The sequence below is a fragment of the Syngnathoides biaculeatus genome, chromosome 15 (genome assembly GCF_019802595.1).
Source record: "Syngnathoides biaculeatus isolate LvHL_M chromosome 15, ASM1980259v1, whole genome shotgun sequence".
Classification (NCBI taxonomy): Eukaryota; Metazoa; Chordata; class Actinopteri; order Syngnathiformes; family Syngnathidae; genus Syngnathoides; species Syngnathoides biaculeatus.
In genome coordinates this window covers 14,880,952-14,905,273 of record NC_084654.1, presented here as the reverse complement: position 1 = coordinate 14,905,273, position 24,322 = coordinate 14,880,952, and the positions used below count along the sequence as shown (strand labels likewise).

The 24,322-nt window shown below is 41.7% G+C and overlaps 1 protein-coding gene across 3 annotated transcripts in view; it reads left to right on the top strand.

Moving 5' to 3' along the window:
• bahd1 (bromo adjacent homology domain containing 1) overlaps positions 1-24,322 on the top strand; it is a 56,546-nt gene that overhangs the window by 10,133 nt on the left and 22,091 nt on the right. The window contains exon 2 of one of the 3 annotated variants that reach the window (XM_061842813.1): positions 10,408-10,500. The exons of 1 other annotated variant lie outside the window; for it this stretch is intronic. The gene's annotated coding sequence lies outside the window, so the exon portion shown is untranslated. Of the gene's footprint in view, positions 1-10,407; positions 10,501-18,984; positions 19,357-24,322 lie in introns of those variants that run through there. One more of the 3 variants, XM_061842812.1, reaches the window with a different exon arrangement.

Here is a 24,322-nt window from a genome sequence, read left to right as displayed (position 1 = left end):
GTTGAGTGAAGAATAATAGAAATGTGGTTGGAAAAAATTGTATCCATCCGTTTTCTGAAACGCTTATCCTCACTAGGGTTGCAGGGGTGCTCGCGCCTATTCCAGCTGACTCTGGGCAAAAGGCGGGAAACACTCGTCAGTTAATCTCAAGGCACATGCTGTACAGATAAACCACCATTTGCAATCACATTTTGGTGGAGGGGGGGTGTATTGTGCATTTTCTTCTGAACTTCTGAACCTTCCTTCTTTTTATCTATTAATCTGTCAAATCTACAGTGAGCCAAAAAAGTATTTAGTCATCCACCAATTGTGCAAGTTCTCCAACTTAAAAAGATGTGAGAGGCCTGTAATTTTCCCCATCGGTATACTTCATTTATGAGAGACAAAATGAGATTGTACAAAGTATTTATTAGCTATTTATGGTGTAAAATAAGTATTTGGTCACCGACAAACAAGCAAGACTTCTGGCTCTCACAGACCTGTAACTTATTCTTTAAGAGGCTTCTCTGTCCTCCTCTTATCTTTTGATTACTCGTGTTTGAACTCATCAGTAGTGAGTGTGAATTATTATTTATTTTATTTTTTGTCTCGGGACTGATTGGTGATCAGTCTGGGGCGCATCCCTCCGCATGCCGGAAATTGGTTGAGATGGAATCCAGGTCAACTGAGATATGCTTCACATTGGAGTTAACCAACTAATGGCCCACATGAACTGCTCTTTCAGCTCAGAAGAATTTGGTCTACATTCCACATACCTGTACTTCCTGTGCGTTTCTTGATTTTTGCCTCACAACATTTTTTGTCACATCACAAGTTCTCTGTGGATTGGGCAGGCCACTCCGTTACATTAGTCTTGTTTTTCTGAAACCAAGAAGCTGCTCGCTTACTTGTCTGTTTAGGATTATAGTTGTTTTGTAGTTAGGATGAGTTTGTTGTACATCATCATTTGTTTCTATAGGACGATGGGGTGGGGTGGTGGGGGTGTCGATGTAAGCCACACCCACTAGGCTGTTTGAATGAGATAGAAAGAGACGGGAAGTCAGACTAAGGAAACCAGAAATGCAAGGTTGTAGACAACCACAATGTATCCCACTGCTTCCTCCTTTTGTTTGATGTCCCATAAACGTCAGCTTCTAATAATGTGATCGACTCAAATGAAACTGTTTTTAGTCTTTGGGGTTATGTTGAATCTATGAAAAACAAATGCCGTAATGTAAAATAAAGTTGTGGAAAGACATTCCCGGTTTCGGCTGGGTTTAATACCTCAGCTACTTTTACTATGCAAATAAAAGTGTGACCTGTGTACTGCGCCTGAAGAAAAACTTGCAATGGACAGACATCTCCAATTCTATTGGAAAAGGGGTGTATATTTAATTAAAAAAACAGCAAAACCTGACCATTTTCTTCATCATCTGTAGCAAATTGATTTTCCCTTGAAAATGCCGAACAGACTATAGTCCTATAAATTATAAGTTAAAAAGATACATGTTTGTAGCAACTATCCAAAAGACAAGATGCTGAAAAATTTGTTTTTTTTTCAAGGGGGGAGAGGGATGCTGTTTTGAAAATATAATTCATCGATTTCTACTAGAACTGCTAACCTTCTACAGTAAAAGTTGAGTCCGGTGAGTTTAATTGGAAACCTAAAGGAATGATATTATTAGGGTTTGTAGGACAGTCTAACCAGTGCCCTCTTTAATTTTATGATCCATGAAGGTTGATTGCACAAGAAGATATCTTTTATAAGCCATTTGCCCATTAATAGATGCCAGTCTCTGTGATGTGTGATCTCAACATGTACTTAAATGAGCGCAGCCCTCATCATAACGTGAGCTGACACGACAGTCTTAAGCCTTTAAGGTTCCAACAAGCACAGATACCGTATGAGCTAGGTAGTAATACAGCGGGATTATCCTCTGTGGCTGTACAAATGCCAAGGCCTTGTTCTTGTTTTAATGCCAGTTCGTTTATCTCTGTTTCCACCAATTGGTAGATTTCAATTCAGTATGGTATGCCTTTGGTGATTTGAAACCTTTTACTAAACAATCTTTACAGACACTTTGGTGCGCATGTGACAAACTTGAGGCCTCGGGCCCAAATCCAGACTGTTGCATCATTTTATATGGTCTGTTTAAGAAAATCATGTGGATTTACTTCGTTCTGTGCTTTAAATCTTCACATTTAACAACACTGAGATGTTTTTTGTTACCAAAACCACTTTTAAAATAAATTGTCCAATAGTTATTTTCCTTGACTCTCGAGTTTCAAATCTTATCAAATAACTTCTGTCTATATAATAATAATAATAATAATAATAATAATATAATCTGTGGTTTCACAAACATAATGGCCATCTTTGCGGAGATCATAACTATCATGTAGCCTTTGACAAAAGATGAGTGACATCTCTGCTTTGTTGTTTTACAATTTTTTTTCCCCATTGACAATAGTAAAAAATCCGCGATATAATAGTCTGGCTCATTTCCGCCTGCACGAATCCTAACATACTTTTCTACTACTCCAGATTTCCTCATGTAGGTTGACAGACATAAGCTTACTCAAGTTGTTCAGAGCCAATGCAGTACCTTTTGATCTTCTATGTATGTATTCACTCCTCCATCAACCCTTGCAAGGCAGATAATGCATCTGTGGTACTCTTCCTGTGGATGAAACTATGGAGTTGCCCACAAGTACTCACTTCTGTCATGAGTCTCCACTCTTCTTCCCATAACTTTACAGTGCAGCTCATCACCTTTTATTCCTCTAGCACGATGGCTCAGCTGGTAAAGCGTTGGGCTCACAGTTCTGAGGCCCTGGGTTCAATCCCAGACCTGTCTGCGTGGAGTTTGCATGTTCTACCCGTACCTGCGTGGGTTTTCTCTGGCCGGTACAGTTTCCTCCCATATCCCAAAAACATGCAACATTAATTGGATGCTCTAAATTGTGATTGTGAGTGCAGCTGTTTGTCTCCATGTGCCCTGCGATTGGCTGGCAATCAGTTTAGGGTGTACCCCGCCTCCTACCTGTTGACAGCTGGGATAGGCGCCGGTACTCCCGCGACCCTCGTGAGGATAAGCGGCTAAGAAAATGGATGGATGGATGGTTGGATGGGTAGTACCCACAAATTTGCACATCAGGCTTCTTCTTGAAAATGGGCTCTGGCACACTTTTCCTCCATTCGTCCAGCATCTTCTCATCCTCTCAACATAATAAAAGATAATCATTTACTAAGCAGCTAATTCAGTGTGAGCATGCAGGTGTGTGTTTTGTTTTTTTGGACACTCATAAGTCGAGACAGCACTGTACTTGGAATTCAGATGGGAACACTTTTTGATCAAGTATGTGATGTTGGTGCATTTTACTGTGAGCGATAATAATGCAGTCTGAATCCCAACTGGAAATACAAGTCAGATGAGGGTTTATTGATGTTGAAACTGATTTAGTTTGGTTTGTTGAAAGGTGGCTTGACCACCAGATCATCACTCACTTGGTCAGGCTCTGGATATTCATGAGTCGCGAACCTTGAGTGGCTCAGGATGTGCAAAGCTGTTCCCGAGCCTCTAACAGCCATTAGCCATTACCCCTCCCGCTCTCCTCAGCCTTTCTTTGCTGGACTTGCCCTGGCGTGGCGCCTAAGACACAGCTGTGAAAATTACAGGTCTGCTTCATGGAAAGCCAGAAGAAGAGGCAGGCAGGCCCAGCAGGAAAAGAAACGACAGCCACGGCTTGCTCGGCCTCAGCTGTCGGCCTCCCCACAGCTGCAGTGGATGTGGGGGGGCTTACGGAGCCGGGGTGTCTCTCACTTATCACACACAACTGGGATTGTTTGTATGTGTGTGTGTGTGTGGTGTGTGTGTGTGTGTGTGTGTTGCGAGCTGGGGCATTAAACCTTGTTTGGCTGGGGGAATGGAACAGAAGCCCTCACTGTGACTGACAAACGTCACAGTGAGAAGCATGCGGCACCAGTGCGTCCTTCAGTTTGGCAGAAGCTAAGAGCATGACTGAGGCCCTGGCAGGTGGGGTGGCAAGCAGGCGGCAGCCCCCGAGTCGCTTCTCACTCAGCTGGATTGGAAACACAGCGACGGCCCGCCTCTATCAAGGATTTATTGTTCTCCGTGATGATGACAATCTCTCGCCATCTCTACTCATAGCACTCTCTCAATCCATCACTATCTTGTACTTTGCTCCTGCGGCTCTCGCACACTCCTTATTTTTCTCGCAGCCTTGTTATCGCCTGCCACGCTCCCCATGTCTGCGTGTATCTCTGAGGGCCTGTCAAGCAAAGAGAAGCGGCAGGCTGAATGTGAAAAATGGCCCCTGTGATTCACAATGAGCCTTGCGCATGGCTTTTTTCTCATCTAGAACGAGACGTGAGCTTCTCGTCTACGCTCCTCCCTGGCGCTTTGCTGTCTGAATGCAGTCTTCATCTATTTCCGACTCTTGCATGGTCTCTCTTCTTCCTCCTTTTCCTTCAGTGAGGCTCTCTGGCATGTTGCGGGAGGCCTCTATGAAGCTGAGCACTAGAAATCATTGCTACATGGTGAATTTCAGAAGGGTCCGCAATGTATGAATTAGAGCTTTTTTGTCACGGCTTCTTTGTTCAATGTCACTAAAATGGGGAAAAGACATTTGGGTGATTTTTCAGATCTGAAATCGGTCCGATTTCAGCAAAATTTAATCAGACTGGATCTAAAAGCTTATATTTTTCTACAGTACCCTTATTGAAGCAGTCCATTCCATGTATTTTACTACAGTGCCCTTATTGAAGCAGTCCATTCCATGCTCCGCCTCAGCACTTCTATCCAGCAGTACCAGACTGCAGACAGACAGCCTGCTTAATCACAACAGCGGATTGCTAAGGTGCTATAAGAAGGATTAAAAGTGACTCTTGCTTGCTTAAAACTGTTTATGGACACTCCGGTTTACGTCCATCCATCCATCCATCCATCCATCCATTTTCTACCGCTTCTCCGGGTCAGATCGCGGGGGCAGTAACTTCAGCAGGGACACCCAGACTTCCCTTTCCCCAGCCACTTCTTCCAGCTCTTCCAGAGGGATTCCAAGGCGTTCCTAGGCCAGCCGAGAGACATAGTCTCTCCAGTGTGTACTGGGTCGTCCCTAGGGTCTCTTTCCAGTGGGATATGCCCGGAACACCTCACCAGAGAGGAGTCCGGGAGGCATCCAGATCAGATGCCCTAACCACCTCATCTGGCTCCTCTCAATGCGGAGGAGCAGTGGCTCGACACTGAGCCCCTCGGATGACCGAGCTTCTCACCCTATCTCTAAGGGAGAGCCCGGACACCCTGCAGAGGAAACTAATTTCGGCCGGTTGTATCCGGGCTCTTGTTCTTTTGGTCACGACCCACAGCATGTCCCCATAGGTGTGGGTAGGAATGTAGATCAACTCGTAAATTGACACCTTCGCCTTTCGACTTAGCTCCCTCCTCACCACAACGGACCGATATTAAGTCTGCATCACTGCAGACGCTGCACCGATCCATCTGTCGATCTCCCGCTCTATTCTTCCCTCACTCATGAACAAGACCCCAAGATACTTGAACTCCTCCACTTGGGGCAGGATCTCATCCCCGACCCGGAGAACGCACGCGACCCTTTTCCGACTGAGGACCACGGTCTCTGATTTGGAGGTGCTGATTTTCACCCCAGCCGCTTCACACACGACTGCGAACCGCTCTGGTTTACGTTCACTGTAAAATTAAACTAGGATAACAAAATAATTACACCTATCGAATGATGCCATACATCATAGACTTTTACTTTCTTCGCTTTTGTTTGTAAAAATTAGTAGCTCAAATTTAATCCACAATAAATTTGAAAAAACACCATTGATGAGCTAACAAATATTAGCTTTGAACGCTCTGCTTTTATCTCTAAAAATAATGATTATTGGTACACAAACGGTGTATAACCACATACAAACAAACAATACAAGAATACTCTGTGGCATACATTCTTCAAACAGTGTAAAACAAGAGTTACAATAATAATCAATCATGATTTCTACATTCTGTTATTGCAAGTGTGTATCTCATTACTTTCAGCACACTGCTACCGACCCCCCACCCAAGATATCAAGACATATAAACAAAGCAGGGACACTGATCCCTACAATGCACACTCAGACAGCTAAGGAACTATTTTTTTTTCCAAAAGGATTTTCTAATAACTTGTATTTATTCAGTATATTCTTATTTTTAAGTGTTACTTTATGTAACCCATTGGTTACTAATGAATGGGTCCGTTTTTCCTCATACCTACTGTTGTTGGTTATTGTTCTCTGAGTAATATCACTTGATCAAGCCTTTTTCAAATATTCAATTCTGCAAAATAAGGAGGATATAGTTGATCATTTTTAATATCAGATTGGTCCAATATTTGTATAAGCCAAGGCTGCAGTATTGGATCGGAAGTCAAAAAGTTGGATTGTGAGATCCTTAGTACACATGGATTTTTTTTAATTCATAAACTTTTTTTTTTTTTAAACTGAGAGATGTCGCAAAAAAAATAAAGAAAAAAACTTGGCAAATGTGTGGTTGTTGCTCTTCTCATGTATGTTGTACTCAAAATGACCAACACAACACAGTGATATTACCACAAATAATTGCGAGTGTCCTCTCCTACCCAAGATATCAGAATCGTCTATATTTGCCAAGTATGTGAAAAACCTTGAAGGAATTTGTATCTGGCAGTCGGAGCCACTCTAGTTCCATTGCAGCCAGCCGTTTTGACAAAAAAATACTTTTGAGACATAAACATAAAGATCAACCAGGGAGAGTCACTGAGCAATGGAAGGTTACCTGTAATGTGATACAATTGTGCAAATGATCCAGTCGTCTAGCAATTTAGAGCAGTTTGAAATAAATAATATAGTGATAACCTGGTCCACTGACTATTGTACGACTTGTGCTGATACTTTTCAAGCATGGGAGTGCCCAGTACTTGTCAACAACAATGATGCAAATAGTGCAGTGTGACTCGGCCAAAACAGTGAGTTTACACCACAAATAATGTAGAAGTGCCCCGAAAAAGATGTGACATCTATTTCAAGACAAAATTGACAGCATGTCACAATGGAATTTTAAGTTCATTTTAAGAAGTTATTGGGAAGAGGGAAGAAGCTCTTTGCAATGTCTGCTTATTTTCCTTAGCATTGATCGATAGCGGGGCGGCACGGTGAATCAGCTGATAGAGCGTTGGCCTCGCAGTTCTGAGGACTGGCAACCAGTTCAGGGTGTACCCCGCCTCCTGCCCGTTGACAGCTGGGATTAGCCTCCAGGACTCCCCACGACCCTTGTGAGGATAAGCGAGTAAGGAAATGGATGGATGATTGATAGCGCCTACCTGTGGGAATGAGCTGGAAGAGGTGGTCAAGTCTGGCAGCATGTAAACCCTAAAGGGGGATAACGTTATATAATTATTTATTTATTTTTTTGTCGGCGTCCCAAGCACACAGGGTGGAACAGTTGGCGGTGGTGTCTGGTGTTCTATGTTACTGAAGAGTCTCCGCTAGGATGAAGGGAAAAGTGTATTAAACAGTAGTGAGGCCGATCATGATGTACAGATTAGAGATGGTGGCACTGATGAGACAACAGGAAGCAGAACTGGAGATGGCAGAAATGAAGATGTTGAGGTTCTCGCTTGGAGTAAGCAGGTTGGATAGGATTAGAAATGAGCTCATTAGAGGGACAGCTAAAGTTGGATGTTTTGGAGACAAGGTTCTGTTCGAAAGTGCAGACTTCGATGGTTTGGACATGTCCAGAGGCGAGAGAGTGAGTATATTGGTAGAAGGTTGCTGAGGATGGAGCTGCCAGGCAAAAGAGCGAGAGGAAGGCCAAAGAAAAGGTTGATGGATGCGGTGAGGGAGGACATGAGGACTGTGGGTATTCTTGAGGAAGATGGTCGAGATAGGCTTGGATGGGGAAAAAAAATGACACGCTGTGGCGACCCCTCACGGGACAAGCCGAAAGGAAACGAAGAAGAAGGAGTGCCAAGCACTGCTTGCCCAAGACTTTATTGGCCCCTAAACGCGATTTCATTTGAGGACCCTTCCCACCATGCTTAAATTTGATGTGTTGAAAAAAACATGTACACTTGTGCGTCGGGCTGACTCTCGTACCAAGACTGACCCATAAAAGGCACCACGGAGGAATTGGGGATACAGACTGCTTATGGTCTTTCTACATCACAGGTTTTCACCTAGTGGGTCTGTAACTTATTTCCCCATGATAGTCTTTTACATGTGACATTACATTCATAGCTGAGTTTCTGTCATATCTGCAACTTTGTTCATTGTCTGAATTGTAGTTTTCATGAGAAACTCGGTCCTGTCCCGAAGAGAGCTTCCAGTGTTGGGGAGAGGAGTTTCGTTTTTATTGATTTGGAGTGCAAGGTTCTTCTTGTACAGCTCCACCCCTTCATTTCCTGAATGTCAAGTGGGACAGAAGGCCTCCTGTTCCTCTCCACCTCAGTGCTTGATGCAGATTGTCTGTGAGCTGGACTAAGTGCATTTGTTTCAGTCCTCTGCTTGTCTCTTTGGTTGTTTCCACATTAGAACCATCTGGTTTGTCTTAATCTAGTTCATGTTCCTGTGTGATTTTGTTCTCTTGGACAAATGTGAACACAGTATGCTAAATTTGGTGCGGACCAAATCAATAACTCCTGCAGGAAGTGGGTTTGATTTAAATTAAATATTAGCTAACGACACATCTTTACAACCTGCAAGCAAGGATAATATGCTTAAGTCATACTTTATGTATGCAGATGACTTTTTGCCTGTCTGCTGCTTGTCCAAATAATTATCAGATAAGTTTTCAACAAATGCTGGTTGTCGTCCGTTTTAATTTTTTTAGTGCTGCTCCATTCGCTTTTTACTTGCTACATCCTACAGCCATCCTTCCATCCTGTTTACATTCTTGTGACCATTAAGAGACGAGAATGACGTCACATTGTTTGTTGTGACGCATTTTGAATTCAACATTTGGAATTTTTCCTGTGTGAACAACACAAAGCAAATCAATCGGGACTCAGATATTGTTCACAAACCCATAAATTGATTCGAACCAGAGAAAGCGAAGTACAGTCGTCAAAGCTCCCTGAAGCAGTTTATCCACATACTTGTAATTGGGCTAAATTTAAGCAACTCCCACTACGCTTCCAATTAAAGGCAGCAAAAGCCGGATTATTGAATGTCTCCAAAAGATTATCCTAACCAATTATTCTGTGGTACGGAGTATGTGAGTGAAACGGTCTGGTCTATACTTTAGAATTTGGAGGGCAGAGTAGTAGAGAGACTGGATTTCTAAACATTTTCATGAAGATGATGATTATGATTATTATTATTATTGTTGTTGTTGTTGTTTTGGATATCTTAATATCTACCCAAATGAGTTATATAGTTAAATAGTTGTAAAAAAAAAAAAAAATGTTGGTTTGATTGGTCATCACTGCTCGATCATGGATGTGTTGCTGGTCTCACGTTTTAGCTCAGTTTCATTTATTTAATCAATTCATGGTTGTACGTATAGTTATCTATGGAAGTAAATATGTGCCACCAGGATTTGAATTTGAAATGCCACAGAAAACAGAATTTGAATTTGAAATGTAAAATGATCACATTTTCCATAGTTGTATTTCCGTGTAGGCGGCACAGCGGGTGAGATGGTAAAGTGTTGGCCTCACAGTGGTGAGGTCCCGGGTTCAATCCCGGCCCCGCCTGTGTGGAGTTTGCATGTTCTCCCCGGGCACACCGGTTTACTCCCACATTCCAAAAACATGCATCATTAATTGGACCCTCAAAATTGCCCCTAAATGTGATTATGAGTGCAGTTGTTTGTCTCGATGTGCCCTGGGATTGGCTGGCAACCAGTTCAGGGTGTACCCTGCCTCCCGCCCATTGACAGCTGGGATGGGTTCCAGCACTCTCTGCTACCTTCGTGAGGTTAAGCGGCAAAGAAAATAGATGGATGGATGAATTTCAGTGTAACTTTTCAATGTTAACAATTCAACTGGCTACAATTCGCTGTCTAAAATTCACTTGAATTCAATTGAAAGTCTGTCCCACCAGGCAGGGTTACTTCAGGTCAGAACCGAACACCCAGCCAATCGCAGTTAGGCTTTCTTAGTCACGTGACGTCACATACTAAGCCTGGTGGCACAAATGATGAATTTTAGACCGCGAATTGTAGCCAGTTGAATTGTCAACATTGAAAAGTTACACTGAAATACAATACATTTCAAATTCAAATCCTGTTTCCTGTGGCATTTTAAATCCAAATCCTGGTGGCACATATTTAGTTCCATAGTTGTCTTCCTAACCGTAATAGTACACTGAAAGAAGCAACCAGTTTTTGCTAATTTTTTTTTTTTTTTTTTTTTTTTTTTTTGCAGTTGCCCTCCCCAAACTATTGGGCATTCATTTCACTGGCAGTGACGTGAGATGATTACTCGGAACAGGCCATGTTTACCTTCAGTCGTCTTCAGGTCAGCTCAATTAACCCTTGGTGAAGTCAACGTTTCAGGATGTTGAGATGCATTCTGCTAGCAGAGATATAATTTCATGGCAAAGAGGGAGTTGTCCGGCAAAGTGACCCGGCAGGGTAATATCACTTGTATTATTTATATCGTATTACTACCCTGGGTGTTTGTTCCTCCAGGGTGAGTACACGGAGGGTTTAGTGCTGCAGTGCCAATTTTGAAATTTTGAACAGTCAGGACGTATTAGCTTGATTTTTACTAAAAGTGTTCTGGATAAGAATTGCTGACTCCAGCTCAGTTCATCCCGATTGATTCCATTCATTTCGCAGGCACAAGCTGATGTTGCACAAACACGGCAGATCACATAGTGAGCAGCACTTACAGTTGTACAAGTGGCAATTAGGCGGGTTGCTCAAATGTTAAAAAGAGATAAACGGCGGTGAATGACTCAACTACCTGCATTATAAGGGAATCATCGCGCTTGTATTTCGTGACGTGCTGCACACGTTGCGTCCTCTCTCACAGTTTGCTGGTACTGACATTAAACAGCCACTCTTGCCTTCATTAGCGCTGCCAGTCCATTTTCAGCAGTGATGATGATGATGATGGTGATGATGATGCCCAGCTGTTCTGTAGTTAGTGCTTTATGCTCCGATAGATCTCACTGACAGGTGTCGGAGCGCCACTCACTCTTGGTGGGAAGCTGTTCGAGTGCATTTCAGAGAAACGAGGTGAAAAAAAAACAACGTTTAAGTTAAACGCAATCAATTCTATGATGCTGTTCGACCTGATTTGTATGAGTTGATCATTTTTTGGACCAAATAAATATCCGAAATAGAAAAAGTTAGTTCCTGCAGGTTAAGTTCAGCTAACATGGTACCTTTTATTCTTGGTAACGGCAATGGTTTTAAGGCCATGATATGCAATATCAATGCTGTACAGAGAGTGAAGACAGTGGTCTTGATTCATTTAAGTTGGCAGGAAAAGTGGCTCATGTGATGCTTGGACTTGCACAGTCATTGACCCCCCCACACAACTATCACTTTTCATTTCATTTCTAACGAGTGGGAATTAGTGTCAAATTCTCTGCAGACTTGAGCCCGGCATGTAAACCACACACGCAGCAACGTAGCAAACTTGTTGACTGAGGCAATAAATGAACGGGGCTTGATTTAAGAAAGTACTGGCAATTTTCACAATCCCAAACTCAGCTACTATTTAAAAATACGACGAAAATAATGTGAATAAAAACCCCAACTGTAATCATAATAATAACTAACGAAATATTGTTCAAGTGTATGTGCACCTTTTCAATACAGAGCTGATATTGTTTACTTTTTTACTCCATGTGCAATTGTGCACATTTTCATTTTATTACAATTTCCAGAAGAAAACTGATATCTGTTGACATGCACTTTACCTTGTCAGTGTTTTTACACAACTCTGTTTTTACCTCATACGCCATCGCACTCGCAAATCTGCACAGTCGAGCATGTGTTCAAGTGTATGTGCACCTTTTCAATACAGAGCTGATATTGTTTACTTTTTTACTCCATGTGCAATTGTGCACATTTTCATTTTATTACAATTTCCAGAAGAAAACTGATATCTGTTGACATGCACTTTACCTTGTCAGTGTTTTTACACAACTCTGTTTTTACCTCATACGCCATCGCACTCGCAAATCTGCACAGTCGAGCATGAAAAATCACACGCGTAAAATTTGTTACGAGTAGATATACTATATATCTAGATATAATACATAGATATTGAAAGACATTGCTTATTTTGTATAGTCTTGACCAATGTTCCCTGTAAGCTTGCACACATGCACTTATCGCACACTGAAAACCGATCCAGCGCAGTAAACTCAGCCTGATGTTTTTTTTTTAAACACGGAAGCACTCTGAGACCACCCGCTCTTAAAGGGGTACACTCATAATTACAAACAGAACACGCACCCACAACTTTATATCTGCAGGTATGACTGGTGGACCACACCTGTAACTTTATATCTGCAGGCATGACTGACCACATCCGTACATTTTTCAAATGTGACTCTATATTACGAATTATAATTTCTGTATTTCTACTTCTTACTGAAATGATTATTTAAATCAATGTTGAATCGTGAGTACACACATGGGCTTGGCGATTGAAGTAACATCTGTATATAAATCTGTTTATCTGTAACACACATAGGTTCGAATGATTTCTTAAGTTTGATATCTTTTGAAGTTTCTCAATTGAATGCAAAAGACGACAAAACACAAAAAGCTTGCATCATGACCATATGAGATTTCTTTAGGTTTGTGACGTTAAGGTTGCCTAGCTCATTATTCAAATGACTGCCCACTTAGTGGTTGGCGCCCACCCACTCAACTCAGCTGAACAGCAACATGGCATTTCAGGCTTTCAAGTCAGCGCGTCTCAGCCATATAAATGCGGTCCATACACAAGTATACATATCTAGCGTTTTACCACAATACTTGAGCGTATTTCTGGTTTTGAATGTAACTGTAGCAACGCTTGCATTCGTTGTTGGTAAAAATGACCGTCACGGCAGGTTCAGTTCACGTGAATGGGAATGGATGAACAGCATGAATCACAACTCAAAATGCCCCTAAAGTCTCTCACTCTCTCACGCCTCACTGATTGGTCACAGGTGACCTGGAGCCCAGACCAGCTGACTTTGGGTGACACGGAAAGGGAGCATATTTAACTTTTTTTTTTTTTAGTCATTTTGTCATGGACATGGTGAAGAATCAGATTGGGAAAAATGTCACTCCCCAGTCACCAAATTAATGAATAACTAAACAACTACAAAACAGTGTTCAGCCTTGGTGAAGGTCTCTGCTATGCTGGGTTTCATGATTGTTTCTCAATATTCTCATTCGCAGTGTGGCACTATTTGGGAAAAACACCAGCAATAACTTTAAAATCCCACACTGCTGAAATAAATTCCCAAGAGCAGAAGTGAGCTGGTTAACCACATAAGAAAATAGCTCAAAGGAACAAGACGATCCAAACATGAGTCACATTAAAAAAATATCAGTGGCTTCTCTGCGCGTGATGCACGCTTTGGATTAAAAGGGAAAATAATCCTCAGTTTTATTAGATGTAAATACACAAAACAAATACTTGTTTCCGAGTGGAACATCAAGTTGAACGCACGTGTGTTTGTCTTCCTCTCTTATTTCGCTCTCGTACGCTGATATACGCTGACGCACGGTAATTCATCTCTGTCCGGGCAGCTCTGTACAATCTGGCTAATGGAATAATAAGTCAATAATAATAAAAAGTCGGAATGTGGAATTGAACACGAACTGCGTTTGTTTATGTCAAATTGAATCCTTACTCCCTTCCAAGTGTCATCAAAGTTATAGGAGACAAAAGGTTTATGATGGTGGCAGTTGGACTCCAGTACCAATTTCTATTTCTTGTTTTCATCACGGATGATTATGATTTCCCTCAGGGGCCCATTAAAAATGTGAAACCGCATACAGTAAATGTATTATTGCTAGGGGTATAACGGTACGCCCAAAAAAATCTGGTATGTTCGACGATTTTGAGGTGATGGTTTAAGATGTGCTAAGACTTAACTTAAATCTGTTCTTTTAAGGAAGTTAACGCAACAGTTTGGCTTCTATTCAACAAATGAAGAATGCAGACAAGTGCAACAGTAACAATGAATTGTTGTGCTATAAAAAGAAACTAAAAACGGATGTTGTGTTGTTACTGCACTGTTTGTTCCCCCTCTGCTCTGCACTGACGTTTAGCTTCAAATGATGCCTTTTAAAACGAGACGAGTTCAAAATTCTGCGACGAGCACATGGCTAGGCATGGCATCTGCTTGCCAGAAGCTGAGCCTTACTGTGTTTGTTTACAGACACAGAGTGTTAGGCGGGCGGTTCGACTTCTGTGATAAATATTTGCCACTGCATTTGATTAGCATTATTTAGATGATGGGGAAAGATTTTGCCCCGTTTTTTACCGGCCACTTAAAATGACGTGTTTGGCCGGATCTGGACCTGCTGGCCTGGCGTTTTCTACCTGAGGTTGCATTGCGTAGCGTTAACAACTCAAGAGCTTCTAGTTACGCGCTCCATAATTGTCCTGGTCGGTGTGTTATTACAGTGCAGGTCAGCACTCAGCAGTCAGTCGCCCACGCCTCATTAACCCTGCACACACTCAGCTGGTTTACAGCCGCTAACTGCGCACTGTAAAGCTCGTATTGATGAGCGCGGCCAGTTTGGATCACAATTAACTTGGATTTTTAATTACATGCTGGTCTGACCACGTTGTGGCTTTTTTTTTGGGGGGGGGGGGTTATTTTGAATGTGCGATCGTCAAAATATGTGACTTATTATTAGATATGGTGTGTCATTAAGAGGATGTAAAGTCAATGAGCCCAATAAAGCAGGGCTGATTGTGTTTATTACGGGCTGTGACCGACAATTGCTGTACGGTCGTTAATTAGAAAGATGGCAGCATTCATATTTTCTGATGCTATCAGCGGGATTCAGTTTATGATGCTGTTACATAATCCTAATTTACAGTGTTTACTCATGGCCTGCAGGTAATTATTGACATTATTGATGATACTTTAAGTATTCATCTGATATCTTTACATGCCCAACTGCACACATGTAGGAAAAAACGCCGCTGTGAGTTCATAAAATGTTATTTTATCTTGTTTATTATTTGGCATCAGAGCAGAGTATGGGAATTATGCATGGGATGTGAAATAAATTAGAGAATCCTCACAATGACTTCTTCCATCACTTCATCTTCCATTTCATGTCACTATGGGCCATTGTGGGTTGGTTACGCATCAGCTACCCTTTAAAGTGCGATTCTTTAAGGGGGGAAAACCCCAACGTTTCCATGAATGACGATGCTTGTTTTGGGTGTCACGTCGCCCTGTTTGCATCAGCTCTTCCATAATGTGCTACATGGAGGTGGAATCAATTGTGAAATATGATTCTATACTATAAATGTGACTCAGCTGGTAGGCCGTTGGCCTCGCAGTTCTGAGGACCCAGGTTCGATCCCAGCCCCGCCTGTGTGGAGTTTGCATGTTCTACCCGTGCCTGCGTGGGTTTTCTCCGGGCACTCCAGTTTCATCCCACATCCCATAAACATGCAGCATTAATTGGAAGCTCTAAATTGCCCATAGGTGTGATTGTGAGTGCGGCTGTTTGTCTCCATGTGCCTTGTGATTGGCTGGCACCCAGTTCAGGGTGTACCACGCCTCCTTCCCCGTTGACAGCTGGGATAGGCTCCAGCATTCCCTGCGACCCTCGTGAGGATAAGCGGTAAAGAAAATGGCTGGATGGATACTATAAATGTTTGTCCACATTGTACATTTCTTTTGATTTTACTTTCCTTGTTCAGTGTGGTCAATTTCTTGTTCAAAATCAAAACGGCATCATTTTATCCAAGTGCGCAAGACATTAGATGGCTCATTTGGCATGAGAATGAAATTGCTCCATTGTCCAAAAATTCATTAAATATAATTTGAAAGAAAACATTGGGGGAGAAAAAAAGGTTGAGTCAAGATTGAAAACCCAAATTGTAGGATTCAGTCGAGTAAATGATTGTTTCAATTGGCTAAATGGTACAATAAACGGTATACTGATATATTCAAAGATCTGAATTTGGGAAATTACAAAATCAGTTTCGTTACATTTGCATAAATGATGGATGAAATGTCCGCTTAGTGTAAATGTTATGATCTCCCGGTAAATCCACGGCACCGCTTTTCTGTTCGCCCAACGACGTGATCGCGGAAAAATTGTGATTTCTGATCGCCACACGTTTTGTTCTGGACTTTTTAATGTTTTTGCAACGCTCCGGATTATGAGTGGAATCATAATATGAAGGAAGAAGAATGTAAATGCTGTATTGGTGACTCTGCCTCTCTTAGCATACGCGTAATGGGTTTGAAGGATAGCATCAGTATTTTGAATGCGCTTGACTCCAGATTAGCATATCTTGGTCGCATATCTGAACTTTGAATGTTTGACTCAGCATTCTTGCCCTGTACCATTAGCTTGACTCTTAGTATGGATGCAGTATGGGGAGGGGGGGGACGGGGCATTGAAGGGGTTTAATAACTACTCTCAGCATTTGTATCAATGGTGCATTGTCTGACTCGTGTAAGTTATCGATCACCATTCACGTATTTTAAAACTGTATCCTTTGTGTGAATGTTCGATTCTCTCTTGTGGTGCAAAAAAAAAAAAAAAGACTCAGCATTCAAATGATTTTTGATTGCCAATTTTATTTATTTGCCTCAGGACTCAGTATTCACATTATAGTCATTGATGGACAAAAGCATCAGCCTGAATACTTGTGATTAATCATCTTTGATGCGTAATTTACTATTTGACGCTTAGTACTCGATGCACAAAACTAGTTTGCTATTTGCTTGAGTGTTTTTAGCCATCATTGACACAGAGTAATTAGTTTGAACCCAATGCGTTCCCATATTCTGATCTACAGTGTCTGTCAATCACATTTGAAAAATGTACGGGTGTAGTCAGTCATGCTCGTGGATAAATTTGCAGGTGGGATTAGGGATGGAATCTCAAGACCTTAAAATAATTTACTGAATTAATATAAACTGTAACTGTAAATTAAAAATAAAAATAAAACAGAAAACAAAAATGTAAAACTCAGAAATGTTAATTTGCAATTTCAACTGGTATTAGTAGAGTATGATATAAAACGGTATTCAACATTTTTTTCATCAATAAAAATTCTTGATCTGACAAACCTTATCTGCAGAAAAGTTAAATGCAGTGGCCTGTCAAGGAATAAACATGAACGGTCTATACTCGCAATGTTTTGAAAATGCTGAAAGTTTAGTTCAACATAATCGACGTTAGTGGCAACAAGCTTACGATACAATGGAACAAACATTCCTGTCGGCAGTCATGATGTATTGTTATAATCTAGCGTAATTTACAGCGGTATCTCTTGTCAATCCATTGATGAAAGCTAGCAGTAGATGATCTATATCTTCCTAAAGCATGTAGAGGGGAAAGTATTTCAACTTCAAGATAACGTGTACCACGGGGGAAAGTGACCGTTCACATTTAGGTATACGAACAGACTAGTCTAACAGAACTTAGATCAAGTCAAAGTAAATCACAATCTCATATGTATTATAGTTAACGGGGCGGCTGAGGGGGGGGGCACTCGCGCTACGCCGCGACTGCCGTAAATAGGAGGCCGACTCGCTAGAACGCACCTTTTATGTGCATGCGCTCGACGTATTGGCCACAGCTGACTCAAGCGACGAGGTGGATGATTGTCTAACGTCTTTTTTTTTTTTTTTTTTTTCGCATTGAGCACTCCTGGTGTAACTGGATTTCCTCTGACATGGCTCATGATGTTGATGACTTTCAACGTAAATGCGCTCGCAGTACGTGAAGCAGCTCGGAACATGTGCTATTGGCATTACTTCGGTCCATGCTCAGTACAGTTAACTTCCATTTCCTGTTTCTGGGTGAATACTGATGGTTTAGGATCAGGCTTGCTACCAATGTTTATGAAATAAACGCGTAAATTAACGTCAAGACGACACAAAATAAGCGACGTCTTTCAATATCTATTTTTTTCTACTTGTAACAAATTTTACACGCGTGCTTGACTGTGCAGATTTGCGAGCGCTCGTCAAATGTGAGTGACTGGTGTCTTTTGTATGTTTCTCAGCTTTCATTACAGTAACGGGGGTACAAATGCTTTTTTTTTATTGCTTTGAATTCTTTACTCAGCTTTCACATGAAATTCATTGCGATGAACCATATTGCTCAATGCTCAACTCTTAGTTGTTAGCCATTATCTTTGTTGCACAAGTTCCTACTTGACTTTATCTTCATTCACACAGCGGTGCAAACGCTTGAAGCCCAGCACTCACATATTTTTGATGTCCAGTTTTATTACTTTGAATACTCGAGTTCCAACATATTCTTCAATGCACAAAAGCATAACTCTGAACGCTCGACTCTAAGTTATCGCCCACAACTTAATACTCTTAACAGTTTGCAAATGGATGTGTGAAGCAAATGCTGAGTTGACACAAGAGTGTCCACATTTTTCTCATGCCACGCGGGGCCATCAGTTGGAATGCTTGACTTTCCGCATTCAACCATATTTCCTTTTCCAAAGCACATCGGTGCGACCTCTTGACTCTAGAGCATCGGCATCATGTTTTTATTCTCCCCCCAAGAGTAAATGGTGTGTAAGCACGGCACCCTCTCAAACTGCCGTTGCATGGGCAAGAGTGTGGGAGTGATTAGGCGTTGCAAAGACGGGAGAGAGAGATGTCCCGGCGCATGCACGCAGCCGCCGAGCGCATGAATATCATCTCCAGTGTGCCACTTCCGAAGTAGGTCACCCACCGCTCACCGATCTTTTTTTTTTTTTTTTTTTTTTTTTCTCCGTCTCCGGCTTCTCGCTCCGCCGATCGACACGTGAAGCCCGAGCCCGAGGGAAGCGAAACTGAACCAGCAGCGACGTTGAGGGGTTATTATTTGCGTGCGTGCGTGTGTGTGTGCGCGTGTGGAGGGGGGTGGGGGTGGGAGGGTTGTCTAGTTGGAAAACGCGACGGGACACGGAAGCTAGACGATGAACCTCGGCGGTGATTCCAGGCGGAGATGATCGCTTCGAAGCTTCTCCGCCAACATTGGTAGCAGCGTGCGCGGACTCCTCGGTGCCCCCGCTATGGATTGATCGACGATCGGCCTCTTTTGCGCTCGTTTTTCTTCTTCTCCCCCCCACCTTCCACCCCCAACCCCCTTTCCTCATCTCAGCACTCCTGCCCCGGCATGCTGTCACACTGACCGCGGCCAAGTAAGTAGGCGAGTCTCTTTTTCATGCATCCATTGCGTTACACGTTTCTCTCCTTTTTTTGGGTGTTATAGTAATATAACGTATTTAGAAAAAAGATGTTGTTTGCTTTTTTTTTTTTTTTTTTTTGCATCGACCTACAAGGAGGTGAGGGTGTGCGATGATGATGATGATGATGGGGTGGTGGTAGTGGTGATGATGATGATGATGGTGTCGTGGTAGTGTCGAGCCATGTTTCCCAACATTTATAAAGCCAAGGAAGATATTTTAGATGAGAAAAATCATCACATGGGCCATGGCACACCGCCACCAAACAAATATGTCATAAAAAGCAGATACAGTGGTTAATTAGTGTCTATACCGTCTGCCACCTCGTTCGGAGAGCCTTTAATTGTTCGGCCTATCACTATAAGTCGCTGACACTGATAGAAAATTTAAATAAAATAGCTCCTGATCAATTAAGTGAAATTTGATTGTAGACACACCTGATAAGCACACAGAGTGTTTCACATCCTTTATTGAGCTAAGGCAGATATTGTACATTAGGAAAATTGCAAGGCACACCGGCCAAGAAAAATGTCACAAAAAGTACATCTTCTGAAATAATGAGGCTCTTGGCTCGATTTATTTTCAAATGGACTTGTACGGCGTGAAATCTGGGCCTTTATTGTTGTACGCAAAGGGGATTTACTTTCAGGAACTGGAAGAAACACACCGACACAAATCTTAATGATACTGCTCAGGCAAACAAAGTGAAATTGGATAATTTCCCGCAGCACACCAGATGATTTCTTTTGCAGTGGTTGAGAGTCACTGGTGGAGAGCCAGTGCAAAGGATGACTCCAGGAAATCTCTATGTATGCAAATAATATTGTGTATATTTTTTTAATTTGATAACTAACATTATATTGGCATCCATGTGAACATCAACGTAAGACTTGAATTGTTCAGGGGAAACATTTTCTGTAACTGTTCATTTGACCATAAACAGTTTGAACCCTAAAAAGTGCAGCAGCTGCACAGCTCTGTAGGGATTTTGCACCCCCCCCCCCACTCCCACTATAGCAACCCCCCACCCCCCCAGGTTGCCTGCTTGGTGACAGTCACCCATGCGGTGTGCTCCCACTTAACTAGTAAAGAGACGCGTTTGGCAGCTTGACTTCTAATAAGGGTTTCGTGTCAGTCTCGGCCTCCTTTAGCCGTGGATTTTTATTTTCAGCATTTTTAAATAATCCCAGAGCCCTCGCAGGGATTCTTCTGACAGGTGTTACAATTTAAAGGGCCGATTAACCCCTCCCAACCCCCCACACTTTCCCCAAACGTCCCAAATATAGCTGGCGTCAACTTCGCCTACAACTTACCGCACCTCGTCTACTTTCATTTATTTCTCAACATGTACTGGAGTCGTTTTAAGATGCACATCTCAATAAAATGCAATTTTAATAAAGGGAATGAAAAAGTTACTATAATTGCGTTATATAGACAGACTGGTAATAATATTATCTAAAATAATGATTAAAAAAAAGACCAAAAGAAAGGAAGAAAACTCTTCCCTGTGCTTGCATGGGTTTCAATTTGTCTGTCTCCCATTCCAAAACCATACATGAGGTTAACTGAAGACCCGAAATTGCCCAAGGTGTGAATCTGAGCTAGAAATGGAAAAAAAAAAAAAACTTGGCAATTCAGTATATACCCAGTGATTAGCTGGTGACCCGTCCATGATGTACTTCACCTCTCACCCTGAGTGAGCCACGATATGCTGCAGTTTACCCTAATGAGGAGAAGAAAATAGAAAATTGTGAGCCAACTAAGAACAAATTTGATTCTTAAATTGAAATGTGCATTTAACAAAACAAAACAAAAAAAAAGTAATCTGAGTTTGCGCAGTCATTTACACCAATGTAGTAGTTAAGTCATAATTACACTCAATATTTGTAAAAAATAAAAAATAAAAATCTAGACCACATAAATAAAACAGTCCAATGAAAAACAGTAAGTACGGCCATATCTGAGCCTTCCTTCCTGTGCCGCACGATGACATATTGTTACACTGGTGCGCAAACTAGTTCATTGCACGTCATAAACCGGGAACCCCTTGCACTCACTCTTTGAAGACAGAATGAAAAAAAAAAAAAAACAATTTTTTTTTTTTTTTTTTAGTCTGGTGTACATTCTGTTCCTTTTTGTTATTATGGAATACGTATTGTGGCTTTAGTCATGCTGTAGCGAGAGCGGCCAGAAGAGTTTGTGTACCATTTCATGTTCTGTTGTCATCCTCACATTTGACCTTTCTGTGGTGCTATCACGCAGAGGAAAAAGGAAAAACTCACTTGTGGAGTTAAGTTTAAATGAGGTCTATGTTGAAGACTTGATCCCAAGCATGACCGTTCTGAAATTTTGTTTGACTTCAGAGGTGCAGTTATCTAGAGAATTTGTCAACCTCAGTCGGCTTTCAACATTCCACTCTTCGTAGCTGCAAAAATAGAAAAGCGTGATGTTTTAAGGAAGATAAAAATCCCAGACGGTTTAAGTTGATTTTTTTTATCTCCTTTACAGTAAACCTAAAAAGTCAAACACTGCTTTTAAAACGGCAGGTTGTTGTGATGTATGACAGTGATGTGTGATGTCTGATGAACAAGATAAATCATGTCAGAAGTTTTTGCATGTAGGTGGAACGTTGTCTGTAGGCAACATACGGCACACAAAACATGCACAGAGCGCATCAAATTACAGTGTTTTCCGCACTATAAGGCGCACCTAAGAGCCTTTAATTTTTCCAAAAGCCAACAGTGGGCCTTATAATCCAGTGCGCCTTATACTATTATATGGATCAATCTTGAGCCGCAACAGGTCTCGCAACTACGGTAAGCATCCGCCAACTCCATTTTCCCCTGTAGAAGAAGTAGCGCGCGGTGCATGCTGGGATATATGACTGCTCGAAGCGTGCAGTTTCATTTCCATATGTGTGTTTGTGTAAAGACCCCAAAATGGCTCCTATACTATGTCACTGGCTTCACCCCGGTGAAAGTAATAAAACAGCTGTTTTTTAATTTCGGGAGTAAACGGAGTGGTCAGAATGCTGGTTAGTAATCGATGAATAACGTTTGACTCTCCTATCTGACTGTTTTGTTGACATTTCCTTTAGCGCAGCGCCATTTAATGTATGCTTAAGGTAACCCCAGCCTCTACTGTAACGTCCATTCTATGTGCCTTATAATGAGGTGCGCCTTATATTTGAAAAAAAAAAAGTTTTCAAATAGGTCATTCATTTAAGGTGCGCCTTATACTGCGGTTCACCTTATAGTGCAGAAAATACGGTAGTCAGATTTGCACAACCCAAACAATGTGACGTCTCCCTTGCCTGCACGCGTGTGGAATCTCTGCTCCCGCGTACTGGGTTTACTGTACGAATCCATCAAATTTGAGGAATAACATTTAGTCTAAGTGACTCTGATTAACCCCCAAATAAGGTGCAGCAGATTCTGTCATTGTCCTGACATTTACTCACCCACAGCTCTCAAACACACACACACAACACACACACACACACCACACACACACACACACACACACACACACACGTTAAAAGCACGAAAGCCGTTTAATAGCTCGAATTGGGAGTGTCATCCACAAGTGGGTAAAATGTGTCACGGCAGTAATTCAACATCCCTTCAAAATATATAAAAGGTCGAGAGGAAAACAGGTCAGGGAGGATGCCAAGAAGAGGCCTCTAGCGACATTAAAAGAAGTGTCGGAATTTCTTGGCAAGTACTGATTTGTGTACGACGGCCATTTCTTGTCTGCACCCTGTTTTGGGTATGATGGTCATCATGGCGTAAGCATCCCGGCCTTTTTCAATTTTAAACAAACACAACATTGCTTGAAAATTTGATGAGACCACCTGTCAATAAAAAAAATGAGATTAGGCCATCCAGCAACATGGAGTGCTTTGATGTGGACCGTTTCAATAGCAGCGAAGACTTTTTATCATTTTGAACAGGTGGAATTTCAAAGGCGATTCATTATTCATGCCCCTATTTGAGCTGCCTCGCTGCGCTTCTCTGAGAAGTCAGAACAAAATCTGGTATGACACATTTCAGTGCACAAATACAAGTAAATAACGATCATTTGACATCTCGTGAAATAATTATGGACAAGTTTCTCTTTTTTGCCACAAGATGCTTTCAAAGCTCTGTCTAGTAGGAAAGAGACAAGCTTTGTCTGTCTGGGAGGAGCTAAATTTAGACTGGGTTGTTATAGTGAGTCTATGCAGCATGTGCCTGTAAACCAGAACATTGTGAATTTCCTCTAAATCAAAATAACTCAGCTTTTTATTTTTTATATTAATGCGTAAGGTGTTTGAAGTGATTTTAAAGTCTTATTGGATAATAGCCAATTATGAACATTGTTTTATCATAATTTGGCTTGTTTCCTAATCAGAAGGGATGTTATTTTTTTCTATATTGTATTTTACCATTAAAAGTATGTAGTGTGAAGAGCCTTAACTTACTAGTGTATTATTACAGAATCAAACGGTATGGTCTTAATTCCCAAAAGGTCCCGTTTGTGTGGTGCAAAAAATAATAATAATACAAAAATCTCCATTAAAATGACTAAAAGTACACCACACATCATTATGGTTGGTGATGGCACCATAAGTGTACGGGTTGTCAATTTTGGCTTCAAATCTTCAAGGAGCTCCTAGAAAGCTGACAGGGATGAGGTGTGTTATTCATCCATGCATCCATTTTCTGACTCGCTTATCCTCACGAGGGTCGCGAGCGCGCAGGAGCCTATCCCAGCTGTCGACGAGCAGGAGGCGGGGTAGACCCTGAACTGGTTGCCAGCCAATCGCAGGGCACATGGAGACAAACAGCTGCAGTCACAATTACACCTAGGGGCAATTTAGAATGTCAAATTAATATTGCATGTTTTGGGGATGTGGGAAGAAACTGGAGTGCCCGGAGAA